Source organism: Heterodontus francisci, chromosome 22 (genome assembly GCF_036365525.1).
Source record: "Heterodontus francisci isolate sHetFra1 chromosome 22, sHetFra1.hap1, whole genome shotgun sequence".
NCBI lineage: Eukaryota > Metazoa > Chordata > Chondrichthyes > Heterodontiformes > Heterodontidae > Heterodontus > Heterodontus francisci.
This window is the reverse complement of record NC_090392.1, coordinates 10,894,853-10,913,569: the sequence shown is the minus strand read 5'-3', so window position 1 is coordinate 10,913,569 and position 18,717 is coordinate 10,894,853.

Genomic DNA, 18,717 nt, shown 5'->3' with positions numbered 1-18,717 from the left:
TATCTGTGTTACTTGGTGTAAGTGTGTGTCTGTGTTACTTGGTGTCAGTGTATGTCTTTGTTACTTGGTGTAAGTGTGTGTCTTTGTTACTTGGTGTAAGTGTGTGTCTGTGTTCCTGGGTATCAGTATATGTCTTTGTTACTTGTTGTCAGTGTATGTCTGTGTTACATGGTGTAATTGTATGTCTTTGTTACTTGGTGTCAGTGTATGTCTGTGTTACTTGGTGTCAGTGTATGTCTTTGTTACTTGGTGTAAGTGTGTGTCTTTGTTACTTGGTGTAAGTGTGTGTCTGTGTTCCTGGGTATCAGTATATGTCTTTGTTACTTGTTGTCAGTGTATGTCTGTGTTACATGGTGTAAGTGTGTGTCTGTGTTAATAGGTATCAGTGTATGTCTTTGTTACTTGGTGTCAGTGTATGTCTGTGTCTCTTGTTGTAAGTGTGTGTCTGTGTTACTGGGTGTCAGTGTGTGTCTGTGTTACTTGGTGTAAGTGTGTGTCTGTGTTACTTGGTGTAAGTGTGTGTCTGTGTTACTGGGTATCAGTGTATGTCTTTGTTACTTGGTGGAAGTGGATGTCTTTGTTACTTGGTGTCAGTGTATGCCTGTGTTAGTTGGTGTAAGTGTGTGTCTGTGTTACTGGGTATCAGTGTATGTCTTTGTTAAATGGTGTCAGTGTATGTCTGTGTTACTTGGTGTCAGTGTATGTCTTTGTTACTTGGTGTAAGTGTGTGTCTGTGTTCCTGGGTATCAGTGTATGTCTTTGTTACTTGGTGTCAGTGTATGTCTGTGTTACTTGGTGTCAGTGTATGTCTGTGTCACTTGGTGTAAGTGTGTGTCTGTGTTTCTGGGTATCAGTGTATGTCTTTGTTACTTGGTGTCAGTGTGTGTCTGTGTTACTTGGTGTAAGTGTGTGTCTGTGTTACTTGGTGTAAGTGTGTGTCTGTGTTCCTGGGTATCAGTGTATGTCTTTGTTACTTGGTGGAAGTGTATGTCTTTGTTACTTGGTGTCAGTGTATGTCTGTGTTAGTTGGCGTAAGTGTGTGTCTGTGTTACTGGGTATCAGTGTATATCTTTGTTAAATGGTGTCAGTGTATGTCTGTGTTACTTGGTGTCAGTGTATGTCTTTGTTACTTGGTGTAAGTGTGTGTCTGTGTTCCTGGGTATCAGTGTATGTCTTTGTTACTTGGTGTCAGTGTATGTCTGTGTTACTTGGTGTAAGTGTGTGTCTGTGTTTCAGGGTATCAGTGCATGTCTTTGTTTCTTGGTGTCAGTGTATGTCTGTGTTGCTTGGTGTAAGTGTGTGTCTGTGTTACTGGGTGTCAGTGTGTGTCTGTTTTACTTGGTGTAAGTGTGTTTCTTTGTTACTTGGTGTCCGTGTGTGTCTGTGTTACTGGGTGTCAGTGTATGTCTTTGTTACTGGGTGTCAGTGTATGTCTTTGTTACTTGGTGCAAGTGTGTGTCTGTGTTACTGGGTATCAGTGTCTGTCTTTGTTACTTGGTGTAAGTGAGTGTCTGTGTTACAGGGTATCAGTGTATGTCTTTGTTACCTGGTGTCAGTGTATGTCTGTGTTACTTTGTGTAAGTGTGTGTCTGTGTTTTACTGGGTATCAGTGTATGTCTTTGTGACTTGGTATCAGTGTATGTCTTTGTTACTGGGTGTCAGTGTGTGTCTTTGTGACTTGGTGTCAGTGTCTGTCTTTGTTACGTGGTGCAAGTGTGTGTCTGTGTTACTGGGTATCAGTGTATGTCTTTGCTACATGGTGTCAGTGTATGTCTGTGTTACTTGGTGTAAGTGTGTGTCTGTGTTACTGGGTATCAGTGTATGTCTTTGTTACTTGGTGTCAGTGTATGTCTGTGTTACTTGGTGTTAGTGTGTGTCTGTGTTACTGGGTATCAGTGTATGTCTTTGTTACTTGGTGTCAGTGTATGTCTGTGTTATTTGTTGTAAGTGTGTGTCTGTGTTACTGGGTATCAGTGAATGTCTTTGTTACTTGGTGTCAGTGTATGTCTCTGTTACTTGGTGTAAGTGTGTGTCTGTGTTACTGGGTGTCAGTGTGTGTCTGTGTTACTTGTTGTAAGTGTGTGTCTTTGTTACTTGGTGTCCGTGTATGTCTGTGTTACTGGGTGTCAGTGCATGTCTTTGTTACTTGGTGTCAGTGTATATCTGTGTTACTTGGTGTAAGTGTGTGTCTTTGTTACTTGGTGGAATTGTATGTCTTTGTTACTTGGTGTCAGTGTATGTCTGTGTTACTTGGTGTAAGTGTATGTCTTTGTTACATGTTGTAAGTGTGTCTCTGTGTTACTTGGTGTAAGTGTGTGTATATGTTCCTGGGTATCAGTGTATGTCTTTGTACTTGGTGTCAGTGTATGTCTGTGTTACTTGGTGTAAGTGTGTGTCTGTGTTACTGGGTATCAGTGCATGTATTTGTTACTTGGTGTCAGTGTATGTCTGTGTTACTTGGTGTAAGTGTGTGTCTATGTTACTGGGTGTAAGTCTGTGTCTTTGTTACTTGGTGTCCGTGTGTGTCTGTGTTACTGGGTGTCAGTGTATGTCTTTGTTACTGAGTGTCAGTGTATTTCTTTGTTACTTGGTGTAAGTGTGTGTCTGTGTTACTGGGTGTCAGTGTCTGACTGTGTTACTTGGTGTAAGTGTATGTCTGTGTTACTGGGTATCAGTGTATGTCTTTGTGACTTGGTCTCATTGTATGTCTTCGTTACTGGGTGTCAGTGTGTGTCTTTTTGACTTGGTGTAAGTGTGTGTCTGTGTTACGGTGTAACATTGTATGTCTTTGTTACTTGGTGTCAGTGTATGTCAAAATACTTGGTGTAAGTGTATGTCTTTGTTACTTGGTGTAATTGTCTGTCTTTGTTACTTGGTGTAAGTGTATGTCTTTGTTACTTGGTGTCAGTGTCTGTCTTTGTTACTTGGTGTCATTGTGTGTCTTTGTTACTGGGTATCAGTGCATGTCTTTGTGACTTGGTATCAGTGTATGTCTTTGTTACTTGGTGTCAGTGTATGTCTTTTTTACTGGGTGTCAGATGTGTGACTGTGTTACTTGGTGTCAGTGTGTGTTTGTTTGTGTAACTGGGTGTCAGTGTATGTCTTTGTTACTTGGTGTAATTGTGTGTCTGTGTTACTGGGTATCATTGTCTGTCTTTGTTACTTGTTGTAAGTGTGTGTCTTTGTTACTTGGTGTAATTGTATGTCTTTGTTACTTGGTGTCAGTGTATGTCTTTGTTAAATGGTGTCAGTGTATGTCTGTGTTACTTGGTGTCAGTGTATGTCTTTGTTACTTGGTGTAAGTGTGTGTCTGTGTTCCTGCGTATCAATGTATGTCTTTGTTACTTGGTGTCAGTGTATGTCTGTGTTACTTGGTGTAAGTGTGTGTCTGTGTTTCTGGGTATCAGTGCAGGTCTTTGTTTCTTGGTGTCAGTGTATGTCTGTGTTGCTTGGTGTAAGTGTGTGTCTGTGTTACTGGGTGTCAGTGTGTGTCTGTTTTACTTGGTGTAAGTGTGTTTCTTTGTTACTTGGTGTCCGTGTGTGTCTGTGTTACTGGGTGTCAGTGTATGTCTTTGTTACTGGGTGCCAGTGTATGTCTTTGTTACTTGGTGCAAGTGTGTGTCTGTGTTACTGGGTATCAGTGTCTGTCTTTGTTACTTGGTATAAGTGTGTGTCTGTGTTACTGGGTATCAGTGTATGTCTTTGTTACCTGGTGTCAGTGTATGTCTGTGTTACTTGGTGTAAGTGTGTGTCTGTGTTACTGGGTATCAGTGTATGTCTTTGTGACTTGGTATCAGTGTATGTCTTTGTTACTTGGTGTCAGTGTGTTTCTTTGTGACTTGGTGTCAGTGTATGTCTTTGTTACTTGGTGCAAGTGTGTGTCTGTGTTACTGGGTATCAGTGTCTGTCTTTGTTACTTGGTGTAAGTGTGTGCCTGTGTTCCTGGGTATCAGTATATGTCTTTGTTACTTGCTGTCAGTGTATGTCTGTGTCACATGGTGTAAGTGTGTGTCTGTGTTAATAGGTATCAGTGTATGTCTTTGTTACTTGGTGTCAGTGTATGTCTGTGTCTCTTGTTGTAAGTGTTTGTCTGTGTTACTGGGTGTCAGTGTGTGTCTGTGTTACTTGGTGTAAGTGTGTGTCTGTGTTACTTGGTGTAAGTGTGTGTCTGTGTTCCTGGGTATCAGTGTATGTCTTTGTTACTTGGTGGAAGTGTATGTCTTTGTTACTTGGTGTCAGTGTATGCCTGTGTTAGTTGGTGTAAGTGTGTGTCTGTGTTACTGGGTATCAGTGTATGTCTTTGTTAAATGGTGTCAGTGTATGTCTGTGTTACTTGGTGTCAGTGTATGTCTTTGTTACTTGGTGTAAGTGTGTGTCTGTGTTCCTGGGTATCAGTGTATGTCTTTGTTACTTGGTGTCAGTGTATGTCTGAGTTACTTGGTGTAAGTGTGTGTCTGTGTTTCTGGGTATCAGTGCATGTCTGTGTTGCTTGGTGTAAGTGTGTGTCTGTGTTACTGGGTGTCAGTGTGTGTCCGTTTTACTTGTTGTAAGTGTGTTTCTTTGTTACTTGGTGTCCGTGTGTGTCTGTGTTACTGGGTGTCAGTGTATGTCTTTGTTACTGGGTGTCAGTGTATGTCTTTGTTACTTGGTGCAAGTGTGTGTCTGTGTTACTGGGTATCAGTGTCTGTCTTTGTTACTTGGTGTAAGTGTGTGTCTGTGTTACTGGATATCAGTGTATGTCTTTGTTACCTGGTGTCAGTGTTAGTCTGTGTTACTTTGTGTAAGTGTGTGTCTGTGTTACTGGGTATCAGTGTATGTCTTTGTGACTTGGTATCAGTGTATGTCTTTGTTACTGGGTGTCAGTGTGTGTCTTTGTGACTTGGTGTCAGTGTAAGTCTTTGTTACGTGGTGTAAGTGTGTGTCTGTGTTACTGGGTATCAGTGTATGGCTTTGTTACCTGGTGTCAGTGTATGTCTGTGTTACTTTGTGTAAGTGTGTGTCTGTGTTACTGGGTATCAGTGTATGTCTTTGTGACTTGGTATCAGTGTATGTCTTTGTTACTGGGTGTCAGTGTGTGTCTTTGTGACTTGGTGTCAGTGTATGTCTGTGTTACATGGTGTAAGTGTGTGTCTGTGTCAATAGGTATCAGTGTATGTCTTTGTTACTTGGTGTCAGTGTATGTCTGTGTCTCTTGTTGTAAGTGTGTGTCTGTGTTACTGGGTGTCAGTGTGTGTCTGTGTTACTTGGTGTAAGTGTGTGTCTGTGTTACTTGGTGTAAGTGTGTGTCTGTGTTACTTGGTGTAAGTGTGTGTCTGTGTTCCTGGGTATCAGTGTATGTCTTTGTTACTTGGTGGAAGTGTATGTCTTTGTTACTTGGTGTCAGTGTATGTCTGTGTTAGTTGGTGTAAGTGTGTGTCTGTGTTACTGGGTATCAGTGTATGTCTTTGTTAAATGGTGTCAGTGTATGTCTGTGTAAATTGGTGTCAGTGTATGTCTTTGTTACTTGGTGTAAGTGTGTGTCTGTGTTCCTGGGTATCAGTGTATGTCTTTGTTACTTGGTGTCAGTGTATGTCCGTGTTACTTGGTGTAAGTGTGTGTCTGTGTTTCTGGGTATCAGTGCATGTCTTTGTTTCTTGGTGTCAGTGTATGTCTGTGTTGCTTGGTGTAAGTGTGTGTCTGTGTTACTGGGTGTCAGTGTGTGTCTGTTTTACTTGGTGTAAGTGTGTTTCTTTGTTACTTGGTGTCCGTGTGTGTCTGTGTTACTGGGTGTCAGTGTATGTCTTTGTTACTGGGTGTCAGTGTATGTCTTTGTTACTTGGTGCAAGTGTGTGGCTGTGTTACTGGGTATCAGTGTCTGTCTTTGTTACTTGGTGTAAGTGTGTGTCTGTGTTACTGGGTATCAGTTTATGTCTTTGTTACCTGGTGTCAGTGTATGTCTGTGTTACTTTGTGCAAGTGTGTGTCTGTGTTACTGGGTATCAGTGTATGTCTTTGTGACTTGGTATCAGTGTATGTCTTTGTTACTGGGTGTCAGTGTGTGTCTTTGTGACTTGGTGTCAGTGTAAGTCTTTGTTACGTGGTGTAAGTGTGTGTCTGTGTTACTGGGTATCAGTGTATGTCTTTGCTACATGGTGTAAGTGTGTGTCTTTGTTACATGGTGTAAGTGTGTGTCTGTGTTCCTGGGTATCAGTATATGTCTTTGTTACTTGGTGTCAGTGTCTGTCTGTGTTACTTGGTGTAAGTGTGTGTCTGTGTTAATAGGAATCAGTGTATGTCTTTGTTACTTGGTGTCAGTGTATGTCTGTGTCTCTTGTTGTAAGTGTGTGTCTGTGTTACTGGGTGTCAGTGTGTGTCTGTGTTACTTGGTGTAAGTGTTTTTCTTTGTTACTTGGTGTCCGTGTGTGTCTGTGTTACTGGGTGTCAGTGTATGTCTTTGTTACTGGGTGTCAGTGTATGTCTTTGTTACTTGGTGCAAGTGTGTGTCTGTGTTACTGGGTATCAGTGTCTGTCTTTGTTACTTGGTGTAAGTGTGTGTCTGTGTTACTGGGTCTCAGTGCATGTCTTTGTTACCTGGTGTCAGTGTATGTCTGTGTTACTTTGTGTAAGTGTGTGTCTGTGTTACTGGGTATCAGTGTATGTCTTTGTGACTTGGTATCAGTGTATGTCTTTGTTACTGGGTGTCAGTGTGTGTCTTTGTGTCTTGGTGTCAGTGTATGTCTTTGTTACTTGGTGTAAGTGTGTGTCTGTGTTACTGGGTGTCAGTGTATGTCTTTGTTGCTTGGTCTAAGTGTGTGTCTGTGTTACTGGGTATCAGTGTCTGTCTTTGTTACTTGGTGTAAGTGTGTGTCTGTGTTACTGGGTATCAGTGCATGTCTGTGTTAATTGGTGTAAGTGTATGTCTTTCTTACTTGGTGTCAGTGTATTTCTGTGTTACTTGGTGTAAGTCTGTGTCTGTGTTACTGGGTATCAGTGCATGTCTTTGTTACTTGGTGTCAGTGCATATCTGTGTTACTTGGTGTAAGTGTGTGTCTTTGTTACTTGGTGCAATTGGATGTCTTTGTTACTTGGTGTCAGTGTATGTCTGTGTCACTTGGTGTCAGTGTATGTCTTTGTTACTTGGTGTAAGTGTGTGCCTGAGTTACTTGGTGTAAGTGTGTGTCTGTGTTCCCGGGTATCAGTGTATGTCTTTGTTACTTGGTGTCAGTGTATGTCTGTGTGAATTGGTGTAAGTGCGTGTCTGTGTTACTGGGTATCAGTGTATGTCTTTGTTACTTGGTGTCAGTGTATGTCTGTGTCTCTTGGTGTAAGTGTGTGTCTGTGTTACTGGGTTTCAGTGTGTGACAGTGTTACTTGGTGTAAGTGTGTTTCTTCGTTACTTGGTGTTCGTGTGTGTCTGTGTTACTGGGTGTCAGTGTATGTCTTTGTCACATGGTGTCAGTGTATGTCTGTGTTACTTGGTGTAAGTGTGTGTCTGTGTTACTGGGTGTCAGTGCATGTCTTTGTTACTTGGTGTCATTGTATATCTGTGTTACTTGGTGTAATTGTGTTTCTTTGTTACTTGGTGTAAGTGTGTTTCTTCGTTACTTGGTGTCCGTGTGTGTCTGTGTTACTGGGTGTCAGTGTATGTCTTTGTGACTTGGTATCAGTGTATGTCTTTGTTACTGGGCGTCAGTGTGTGTCTGTGTTACTGGGTATCAGTGTCTGTCTTTGTTACTTGGTGTAAGTGTGTGTCTGTGTTACTTTGTGTAAGTGTGTGTCTGTGTTACTGGGTATCAGTGTATGTGTTTGTGACGTGGTGTCAGTGTATGTCTTTGTTGCTTGGTGTAAGTTTGTGTCTGTGTTACTGGGTGTCAGTGTATGTCTTTGTTGCTTGGTGTAAGTGTTTGTCTGTGTTACTGGGTATCAGTGTCTGCCTTTGTTACTTGGTGTCAGTGTGTGTCTGTGTTACTGGGTAGCAGTGCATGTCTGTGTTACTTGATGTAATTCTCAGTCTTTGTTACTTGGTGTCAGTGGATGTCTGTGTTAGTTGGTGTAAGTGTGTGTCTGTGTTACTGGGTGTCAGTGCATGTCTTTGTTACTTGGTGTCAGTGTATATCTGTGTTACTTGGTGTAAGTGTGTGTCTTTGTTACTTGGTGTAATTGTATGTCTTTGTTACTTGGTGACAGTGTATGTCTGTGTTACTTGGTGTCAGTGTATGTCTTTGTTACTTGGTGTAAGTGTGTGTCTGAGTTACTTGGTGTAAGTGTGTGTCTGTGTTCCTGGGTATCAGTGTATGTCTTTGTTACTTGGTGTCAGTGTATGTCTGTGTTACTTGGTGTAAGTGTCTGTCTGTGTTACTGGGTATCAGTGTATGTCTTTGTTACTTGGTGTCAGTCTATGTCTGTGTCTCTTGGTGTAAGTGTGTGTCTTTTTTACTGGGTTTCAGTGTGTGTCTGTGTTACTTGGTGTAAGTGTGTTTCTTTGTTACTTGGTGTACGAGTGTGTCTGTGTTACTGGGTGTCAGTGTATGTCTTTGTTACTGGGTGTCAGTGTATGTCTTTGTTACTTGGTGCAAGTGTGTGTCTGTGTTACTGGGTATCAGTGTCTGTCTTTGTTACTTGGTGTAAGTGTGTTTCTTTGTTACAGGGTATCAGTGTATGTCTTTGTTACCTGGTGTCAGTGTATGTCTGTGTTACTTTGTTTAAGTGTGTGTCTGTGTTACTGGGTATCAGTGTATGTCTTTGTGACTTGGTATCAGTGTATGTCTTTGCTACTGGGTGTCAGTGCGTGTCTTTGTGACTTGGTGTCAGTGTATGTCTTTGTTACTTGGTGTAAGTGTGTGTCTGTGTTACTGGGTATCAGTGTATGTCATTGTTACTTGGTGTCAGTGTATGTCAAAATAATTGGTGTACGTGTATGTCTTTGTTACTTGGTGTAATTGTCTGTCTTTGTTACTTGGTGTAAGTGTATGTCTTTGTAACTTGGTGTCAGTGCATGTCTTTGTTACTTGGTTTCATTGTATGTCTTTGTTTCTTGGTGTCAGTGTGTGTCTGTGTTGCTGGGTATCAGTGTATGTCTTTGTGACTTGGTACCAGTGTATGTCTTTGTTACTGGGTGTCAGTGTGTGTCTGTGGTACTGGGTATCAGTGTATGTCTTTGTAACTTGGTATCAGTGTATGTCTTTTTTACTGGGTGTCAGTGTGTGTCTGCGTTACTGGGTATCAGTGTATGTCGTTATGACTTGGTATCAGTGTATGTCTTTGTTACTGGGTGTCAGTGTGTGTCTGTGTTCCTGGGTATCAGTGTATGTCTTTGCGACTTGGTGTCAGTGTATGTCTTTGTTACTGGGTGTCAGTGTGTGTCTTTGTCACTTGGTGTCAGTGTATGTCTGTGTTACTTGGTGTAAGCGTGTGTCTGTGTTACTGGGTATCAGTGTATGTCTTTGTTACTTGGTGTCAGTGTATGTCTGTGTTACTTGGTGTCAGTGTGTGTCTGTGTTACTGGGTGTCAGTGTGTATCTGCGTTACTTGGTGTAAGTCTGTGTCTTTGTTACTTGGTGTCCGTGTGTGTCTGTGTTACTGGGTGTCAGTGTATGTCTTTGTTACTGGGTGTCAGTGTATGTCTTTGTTACTTGGTGTAAGTGTGTGTCTGTGTTACTTGGTGCAAGTGTGTGTCTGTGTTCCTGGGTATCAGTGTATGTCTTTGTTACTTGCTGTCAGTGTAGGTCTGTGTTACTTGGTGTAAGTATGTGTCTGTGTTACTGGGTATCAGTGTATGTCTTTGTTACTTGGTGTCAGTGTATGTCTGTGTTGCTTGGTGTAAGTGTGTGTCTGTGTTACTGGGTGTCAGTGTGTGTCTGTGTTACTTGTGGTAAGTGTGTTTCTATGTTACTTGGTGTCCGTGTGTGTCTGTGTTACTGGGTGTCAGTGTATGTCTTTGTTACTGGGTGTCAGTGTATGTCTTTGTTACTTGGTGCAAGTGTGTGTCTGTGTTACTGGGTATCAGTGTCTGTCTTTGTTACTTGGTGTAAGTGTGTGTCTGTGTTTCTGGGTATCAGTGTATGTCTTTGTTACCTGGTGTCAGTGTATGTCTGTATTACTTTGTGTAAGTGTGTGTCTGTGTTACTGGGTATCAGTGTATGTCTTTGTGAGTTGGTATCAGTGTATGTCTTTGTTACTGGGCTTCAGTGTATGTCGTTGTTACTTGGTGTCAGTGCATGTCAAATACTTGATGTAAGTGTATGTCTTTGTTACTTGGTGTAATTGTCTGTCTTTGTTACTTGGTGTAAGTGTATGTCTTTGTAACTTGGTGTCAGTGTATGTCTTTGTTACTTGGTGTCAGTGTATGTCTGTGTTACTTGGTGTAAGTGTGTGTCTTTGTTACTTGGTGTAAGTGTCTGTCTTTGTTACTTGGTGTCTGTGTCTGTCTTTGTTGCTTGGTGTCAGTGTGTGTCTGTGTTACTGGGTATCAGTGTATGTCTTTGTGACTAGGTATCAGTGTATGTCTTTGTTACTGGGTGTCAGTTGTGTGTCTATGTTACTGGTTATCAGTGTATGTCTTTGTGACTTGGTTTCAGTGTATGTCTTTGTTACTGGGTGTCAGTGTGTGTCTGTGTTACTGGGTGTCAGTGTGTGTCTGTTTTACTTGGTGTAAGTCTGTTTCTTTGTTACTTGGTGTCCGTGTGTGTCTTTGTTACTGGGTGTCAGTGTATGTCTTTGTTACTTGGTGCAAGTGTGTGTCTGTGTTTCTGGGTATCAGTGTCTGTCTTTGTTACTTGGTGTAAGTGTGTGTCTGTGTTACTGGGTATCAGTGTATGTCTTTGTTACCTGGTGTCAGTGTATGTCTGTGTTACTTTGTGTAAGTGTGTGTCTGTGTTACTGGGTATCAGTGTATGTCTTTGTGACTTGGTATCAGTGTATGTCTTTGTTACTTGGTGTCAGTGTGTTTCTTTGTGACTTGGTGTCAGTGTAAGTCTTTGTTACTTGGTGTAAGTGTGTGTCTGTGTTCCTGGGTATCAGTGTATGTCTTTGCTACATGGTGTCAGTGTATGTCTGTGTTACTTGGTGTAAGTGTGTGTCTGTGTTACTGGGTGTCAGTGCATGTCTTTGTTACTTGGTGTCAGTGTATATCTGTGTTACTTGGTGTAAGTGTGTGTCTTTGTTACTTGGTGTAATTGTATGTCTTTGTTACTTGGTGTCAGTTTATGTCTGTGTTACTTGGTGTCAGTGTATGTCTTTGTTACTTGGTGTAAGTGTGTGTCTTTGTTACTTGGTGTAAGTGTGTGTCTGTGTTCCTGGGTATCAGTATATGTCTTTGTTACTTGTTGTCAGTGTATGTCTGTGTTACATGGTGTAAGTGTGTGTCTGTGTTAATAGGTATCAGTGTATGTCTTTGTTACTTGGTGTCAGTGTATGTCTGTGTCTCTTGTTGTAAGTGTGTGTCTGTGTTACTGGGTGTCAGTGTGTGTCTGTGTTACTTGGTGTAAGTGTGTGTCTGTGTTACTTGGTGTAAGTGTGTGTCTGTGTTCCTGGGTATCAGTCTATGTCTTTGTTACTTGGTGGAAGTGTATGTCTTTGTTACTTGGTGTCAGTGTATGCCTGTGTTAGTTGGTGTAAGTGTGTGTCTGTGTTACTGGGTATCAGTGTATGTCTTTGTTAAATGGTGTCAGTGCATGTCTGTGTTGCTTGGTGTAAGTGTGTGTCTGTGTTACTGGGTGTCAGTGTGTGTCTGTTTTACTTGGTGTAAGTGTGTTTCTTAGTTACTTGGTGTCCGTGTGTGTCTGTGTTACTGGGTGTCAGTGTATGTCTTTGTTACTGGGTGTCAGTGTATGTCTTTGTTACTTGGTGCAAGTGTGTGTCTGTGTTACTGGGTATCAGTGTCTGTCTTTGTTACTTGGTGTAAGTGTGTGTCTGTGTTACTGGGTATCAGTGTATGTCTTTGTTACCTGGTGTCAGTGTATGTCTGTGTTACTTTGCGTAAGTGTGTGTCTGTGTTACTGGGTATCAGTGTATGTCTTTGTGACTTGGTATCAGTGTATGTCTTTGTTACTGGGTGTCAGTCTGTGTCTTTGTGACTTGGTGTCAGTGTAAGTCTTTGTTACGTGGTGTAAGTGTGTGTCTGTGTTACTGGGTATCAGTGTATGTCTTTGCTACATGGTGCAAGTGTGTGTCTGAGTTACTGGGTATCAGTGTATGTCTTTGTTACCTGGTGTCAGTGTATGTCTCTTTTACTTTGTGTAAGTGTGTGTCTGTGTTACTGGGTATCAGTGTATGTCTTTGTGACTTGGTATCAGTGTATGTCTTTGTTACTGGGTGTCAGTGTGTGTCTTTGTGACTTGGTGTCAGTGTATGTCTGTGTTACATGGTGTAAGTGTGTGTCTGTGTTAATAGGTATCAGTGTATGTCTTTGTTACTTGGTGTCAGTGTATGTCTGTGTCTCTTGTTGTAAGTGTGTGTCTGTGTTACTGGGTGTCAGTGTGTGTCTGTGTTACTTGGTGTAAGTGTGTGTCTGTGTTACTTTGTGTAAGTGTGTGTCTGTGTTCCTGGGTATCAGTGTATGTCTTTGTTACTTGGTGGAAGTGTATGTCTTTGTTACTTGGTGTCAGTGTATGTCTGTGTTAGTTGGTGTAAGTGTGTGTCTGTGTTACTGGGTATCAGTGTATGTCTTTGTTAAATGGTGTCAGTGTATGTCTGTGTTACTTGGTGTCAGTGTATGTCTTTGTTACTTGGTGTAAGTGTGTGTCTGTGTTCCTGGGTATCAGTGTATGTCTTTGTTACTTGGTGTCAGTGTATGTCTGTGTTACTTGGTGTAAGTGTGTGTCTGTGTTTCTGGGTATCAGTGCATGTCTTTGTTTCTTGGTGTCAGTGTATGTCTGTGTTGCTTGGTGTAAGTGTGTGTCTGTGTTACTGGGTGTCAGTGTGTGTCTGTTTTACTTGGTGTAAGTGTGTGTCTTTGTTACTTGGTGTAATTGTATGTCTTTGTTACTTGGTGTCAGTGTATGTCTGTGTTACTTGGTGTCAGTGTATGCCTTTGTTACTTGGTGTAAGTGTGTGTCTTTGTTACTTGGTGTAAGTGTGTGTCTGTGTTCCTGGGTATCAGTATATGTCTTTGTTACTTGGTGTCAGTGTCTGTCTGTGTTACTTGGTGTAAGTGTGTGTCTGTGTTAATAGGTATCAGTGTATGTCTTTGTTACTTGGTGTCAGTGTATGTCTGTGTTACTGGGTGTCAGTGTGTGTCTGTGTTACTTGGTGTAAGTGTGTTTCTTTGTTACTTGGTGTCCGTGTGTGTCTGTGTTACTGGGTGACAGTGTATGTCTTTGTTACTGGGTGTCAGTGTATGTCTTTGTTACTTGGTGCAAGTGTGTGTCTGTGTTACTGGGTATCAGTGTCTGTCTTTGTTACTTGGTGTAAGTGTGTGTCTGTGTTACTGGGTCTCAGTGCATGTCTTTGTTACCTGGTGTCAGTGTATGTCTGTGTTACTTTGTGTAAGTGTGCGTCTGTGTTACTCGGTATCAGTGTATGTCTTTGTTACTGGGTGTCAGTGTGTGTCTTTGTGTCTTGGTGTCAGTGTATGTCTTTGTTACTTGGTGTAAGTGTGTGTCTGTGTTACTGGGTGTCAGTGTATGTCTTTGTTGCTTGGTGTAAGTGTGTGTCTGTGTTACTGGGTATCAGTGTCTGTCTTTGTTACTTGGTGTAAGTGTGTGTCTGTGTTACTGGGTATCAGTGCATGTCTGTGTTAATTGGTGTAAGTGTATGTCTTTCTTACTTGGTGTCAGTGCATGTCTGTGTTACTTGGGGAAAGTGTGCGTCTGTGTTACTGGGTGTCAGTGCATGTCTTTGTTACTTGGTGACAGTGCATATCTGTGTTACTTGGTGTAAGTGTGTGTCTTTGTTACTTGGTGTAATTGGATGTCTTTGTTACTTGGTGTCAGTGTATGTCTGTGTTACTTGGTGTCAGTGTATGTCTTTGCTACTTGGTGTAAGTGTGTGCCTGAGTTACTTGGCGTAAGTGTGTGTCTGTGTTCCTGGGTATCAGTGTATGTCTTTGTTACTTGGTGTCAGTGTATGTCTGTGTGAATTGGTGTAAGTGTGTGTCTGTGTTACTGGGTATCAGTGTATGTCTTTGTTACTTGGTGTCAGTGTATGTCTGTGTCTCTTGGTGTAAGTGTGTGTCTGTGTTACTGGGTTTCAGTGTGTGTCTGTGTTACTTGGTGTAAGTGTGTTTCTTCGTTACTTGGTGTCCGTGTGTTTCTGTGTTACTGGGTGTCAATGTATGTCTTTGTCACATGGTGTCAGTGTATGTCTGTGTTACTTGGTGTAAGTGTGTGTCTGTGTTACTGGGTGTCAGTGCATGTCTTTGTTACTTGGTGTCATTGTGTTTATTTGTTACTTGGTGTAAGTGTGTTTCTTTGTTACTTGGTGTCCGTGTGTGTCTGTGTTACTGGGTATCAGTGTCTGTCTTTGTTACTTGGTGTAAGTGTGTGTCTGTGTTACTTTGTGTAAGTGTGTGTCTGTGTTACTGGGTATCAGTGTATGTGTTTGTGACTTGGTATCAGTGTATGTCTTTGTTACTGGGTGTCAGTGTGTGTCTTTGTGACGTGGTGTCAGTGTATGTCTTTGTTGCTTTGTGTAAGTGTGTGTCTGTGTTACTGGGTGTCAGTGTATGTCTTTGTTGCTTGGTGTAAGTGTTTGTCTGTGTTACTGGGTATCAGTGTCTGTCTTTGTTACTTGGTGTCAGTGTGTGTCTGTGTTACTGGGTATCAGTGCATGTCTGTGTTACTTGGTGTAATTTTCTGTCTTTGTTACTTGGTGTCAGTGTATGTCTGTGTTAGTTGGTGTAAGTGTGTGTCTGCGTTACTGGGTATCAGTGTAGGTTTTTGTAACTTGGTGTCAGTGTATGTCTGTGTTACTTGGTGTAAGTGTGTGTCTGTGTTACTGGGTGTCAGTGCATGTCTTTGTTACTTGGTGTCAGTGTATATCTGTGTAACTTGGTGTAAGTGTGTGTCTTTGTTACTTGGTGTAATTGTATGTCTTTGTTACTTGGTGACAGTGTATGTCTGTGTTACTTGGTGTCAGTGTATGTCTTTGTTACTTGGTGTAAGTGTGTGTCTGAGTTACTTGGTGTAAGTGTGTGTCTGTGTTCCTGGGTATCAGTGTATGTCTTTGTTACTTGGTGTCAGTGTATGTCTGTGTTACTTGGTGTAAGTGTCTGTCTGTGTTACTGGGTATCAGTGTATGTCTTTGTTACTTGGTGTCAGTGTATGTCTGTGTCTCTTGGTGTAAGTGTGTGTCTTTGTTACTGCGTTTCAGTGTGTGTCTGTGTTACTTGGTGTAAGTGTATTTCTTTGTTACTTGGTGTACGTGTGTGTCCGTGTTACTGGGTGTCAGTGTATGTCTTTGTTACTGGGTGTCAGTGTATGTCTTTGTTACTTGGTGCAAGTGTGTGTCTGTGTTACTGGGTATCAGTGTCTGTCTTTGTTACTTGGTGTAAGTGTGTGTCTTTGTTACAGGGTATCAGTGCATGTCTTTGTTACCTCGTGTCAGTGTATGTCTGTGTTACTTTGTTTAAGTGTGTGTCTGTGTTACTGGGTATCAGTGTATGTCTTTGTGACTTGGTATCAGTGTATGTCTTTGCTACTGGGTGTCAGTGTGTGTCTTTGTGACTTGGTGTCAGTGTATGTCTTTGTTCCTTGGTGTAAGTGTGTATCTGTGTGACTGGGTATCAGTGTATGTCATTGTTACTTGGTGTCAGTGTATGTCAAAATACTTGGTGTAAGTGTATGTCTTTGTTACTTGGTGTAATTGTCTGTCTTTGTTACTTGGTGTAAGTGTATGTCTTTGTAACTTGGTGTCAGTGCATGTCTTTGTTACTTGGTGTCATTGTATGTCTTTGTTTCTTGGTGTCAGTGTGTGTCTGTGTTACTGGGTATCAGTGTATGTCTTTGTGACTTGGTACCAGTGTATGTCTTTGTTACTGGGTGTCAGTGTGTGTCTGTGGTACTGGGTATCAGTGTATGTCTTTGTGACTTGGTATCAGTGTATGTCTTTTTTACTGGGTGTCAGTGTATGTCTTTGTTACTTGGTGTCAGTGTGTGTCTGTGTTTCTGGGTATCAGTGTATGTCTTTGTGACTTGGTATCAGTGTATGTCTTTGTTACAGGGTGTCAGTGTGTGTCTGTGTTACTGGGTATCAGTGTATGTCTTTGTGACTTGGTATCAGTGTATGTCTTTGTTACAGGGTGTCAGTGTGTGTCTGTGTTCCTGGGTATCAGTGTATGTCTTTGTGACTTAGTGTCAATGTATGTCTGTGTTACTTGGTGTAAGTGTGTGTCTGTGTTACTGGGTGTCAGTATAAGTCTTTGTTACTTGGTGTAAGTGTGTGTCTGTGATACAGGGTATCAGTGTATGTCTTGGTTACTTGGTGTCAGTGTATGTCTGTGTTACCTGGTGTAAGTGTGTGTCTGTGTTACTGGGTGTCAGTATATGTCTTTGTTACTTGGTGTAAGTGTGTGTCTGTGATACTGGGTATCAGTGTATGTCTTTTTTACTTGGTGTCAGGGCATGTCTGTGATACTTGGTGTAAGTGTGTGTCTTTGTTACCGGGTATCAGTGTATGTCTTTGTTACTTGGTGTCTGTGTATGTCTTTGTTACTTGGTGTAAGTTTGTGTCTGTGTTACTGGGAATCAGTGTATGTCTTTGTTACTTGGTGTCAGTGTATGTCTTTGTTACTTGTTGTAAGTTTATGTCTTTGTTACTTGGTGTCAGTGTATGTATTTGTTACTTGGTGCAAGTGTGTGTCTTTGTTATTGGGTATCAGTGTCTGTCTATGTTAATTTGTGTCAGTGGATGTCTTTGTTACTGGGTGTCAGTGTGTGTCTTTGTTACTGGGTGTCAGTGTATGTCTTTGTTACTGGGTGTCAGTGAATGTCTTTGTGACTTGGTGTAAGGGTGTGTCTCTGTTACTGGGTATCAGTGTCTGTCTTTGTTACTTGGTGTAAGTGTGTGTCTGTGTTACTGGGTATCAGTGTATGTCTTTGTTACTTGGGGTAAGTGTATGTCTTTGTTACTTGGTGTCAGTGTATGTCTGTGTTTCATGGTGTAAGTTTCTGTCTTTGTTACTTGGTGTCAGTGTATGTATTTGTAACTTGGTGTCAGTGTATGTCTGTGTTACTTGGTGTAAGTGTATGTCTTTGTTACTTGGTGTCAGTGTATGTCTTTGTTACTTGCTGTAAGTGTGTGTCTTTGTTACTTGGTGCAAGTGTATGTCTTTGTTACTTGGTGTCAGTGTATGTCTGTGTTTCTTGGTGTAAGTGTGTGTCTTTGTTAGTTGGTGTAAGTGTATGTCTTTGTTACTTGGTGTCAGTGTATGTCTGTGTTACTTGGTTGAAGTGTATGTATTTGTTACTTGGTGTCAGTGTATGTCTTTGTTACTTGGTGTAAGTGTGTGTCTGTGTTACTGGGTATCAGTGTATATCTTCGTTACTTGGTGTCTGTGTATGTCTGTGATACTTCGTGTAAGTGTGTGTCTGTGTTACTGGGTATCAGTGTATGTCTTCGTTACTTGGTGTCTGTGTATGTCTTTGATACTTGGTGTCAGTGCATGTCTGTGTTTCTTGGTGTAAGTTTGTGCCTTTGTTACTTGGTGTCATTGTATGTCTGTGTTACTTGGTGAAAGCGTATGTCTTTGTTACTGGGTGTCAGTGTGTGTCTTTGTTACTGGGTGTCAGTGTATGTCTTTGTTACTGGGTGTCAGTGAATGTCTTTGTGACTTGGTGTAAGGGTGTGTCTCTGTTACTGGGTATCAGTGTCTGTCTTTGTTACTTGGTGTAAGTGTGTGTCTGTGTTACTGGGTATCAGTGTATGTCTTTGTTACTTGGGGTAAGTGTATGTCTTTGTTACTTGGTGTCAGTGTATGTCTGTGTTTCATGGTGTAAGTTTCTGTCTTTGTTACTTGGTGTCAGTGTATGTATTTGTAACTTGGTGTCAGTGTATGTCTGTGTTACTTGGTGTAAGTGTATGTCTTTGTTACTTGGTGTCAGTGTATGTCTTTGTTACTTGCTGTAAGTGTGTGTCTTTGTTACTTGGTGCAAGTGTATGTCTTTGTTACTTGGTGTCAGTGTATGTCTGTGTTTCTTGGTGTAAGTGTGTGTCTTTGTTAGTTGGTGTAAGTGTATGTCTTTGTTACTTGGTGTCAGTGTATGTCTGTGTTACTTGGTTGAAGTGTATGTATTTGTTACTTGGTGTCAGTGTATGTCTTTGTTACTTGGTGTAAGTGTGTGTCTGTGTTACTGGGTATCAGTGTATATCTTCGTTACTTGGTGTCTGTGTATGTCTGTGATACTTCGTGTAAGTGTGTGTCTGTGTTACTGGGTATCAGTGTATGTCTTCGTTACTTGGTGTCTGTGTATGTCTTTGATACTTGGTGTCAGTGCATGTCTGTGTTTCTTGGTGTAAGTTTGTGCCTTTGTTACTTGGTGTCATTGTATGTCTGTGTTACTTGGTGAAAGCGTATGTCCTTGTTACTTGGTGTCAGTGTATGTCTTTGTTACTTGGTGTCAGTGTATGTCTTTGTTACTTGGTGTAAGTGTATGTGTTTGTTACTTGGTGTAAGTGTTTGTCTTTGTTACTGGGTATCAATGTATGTCTTTGTTACTTGGTGTCTGTGTATGTCTTTGTATAATTGGTGTCAGTGTGTGTCTTTGTTACTTGGTGTCAGTGTGTTTCTTTGTTACTGGGTGTC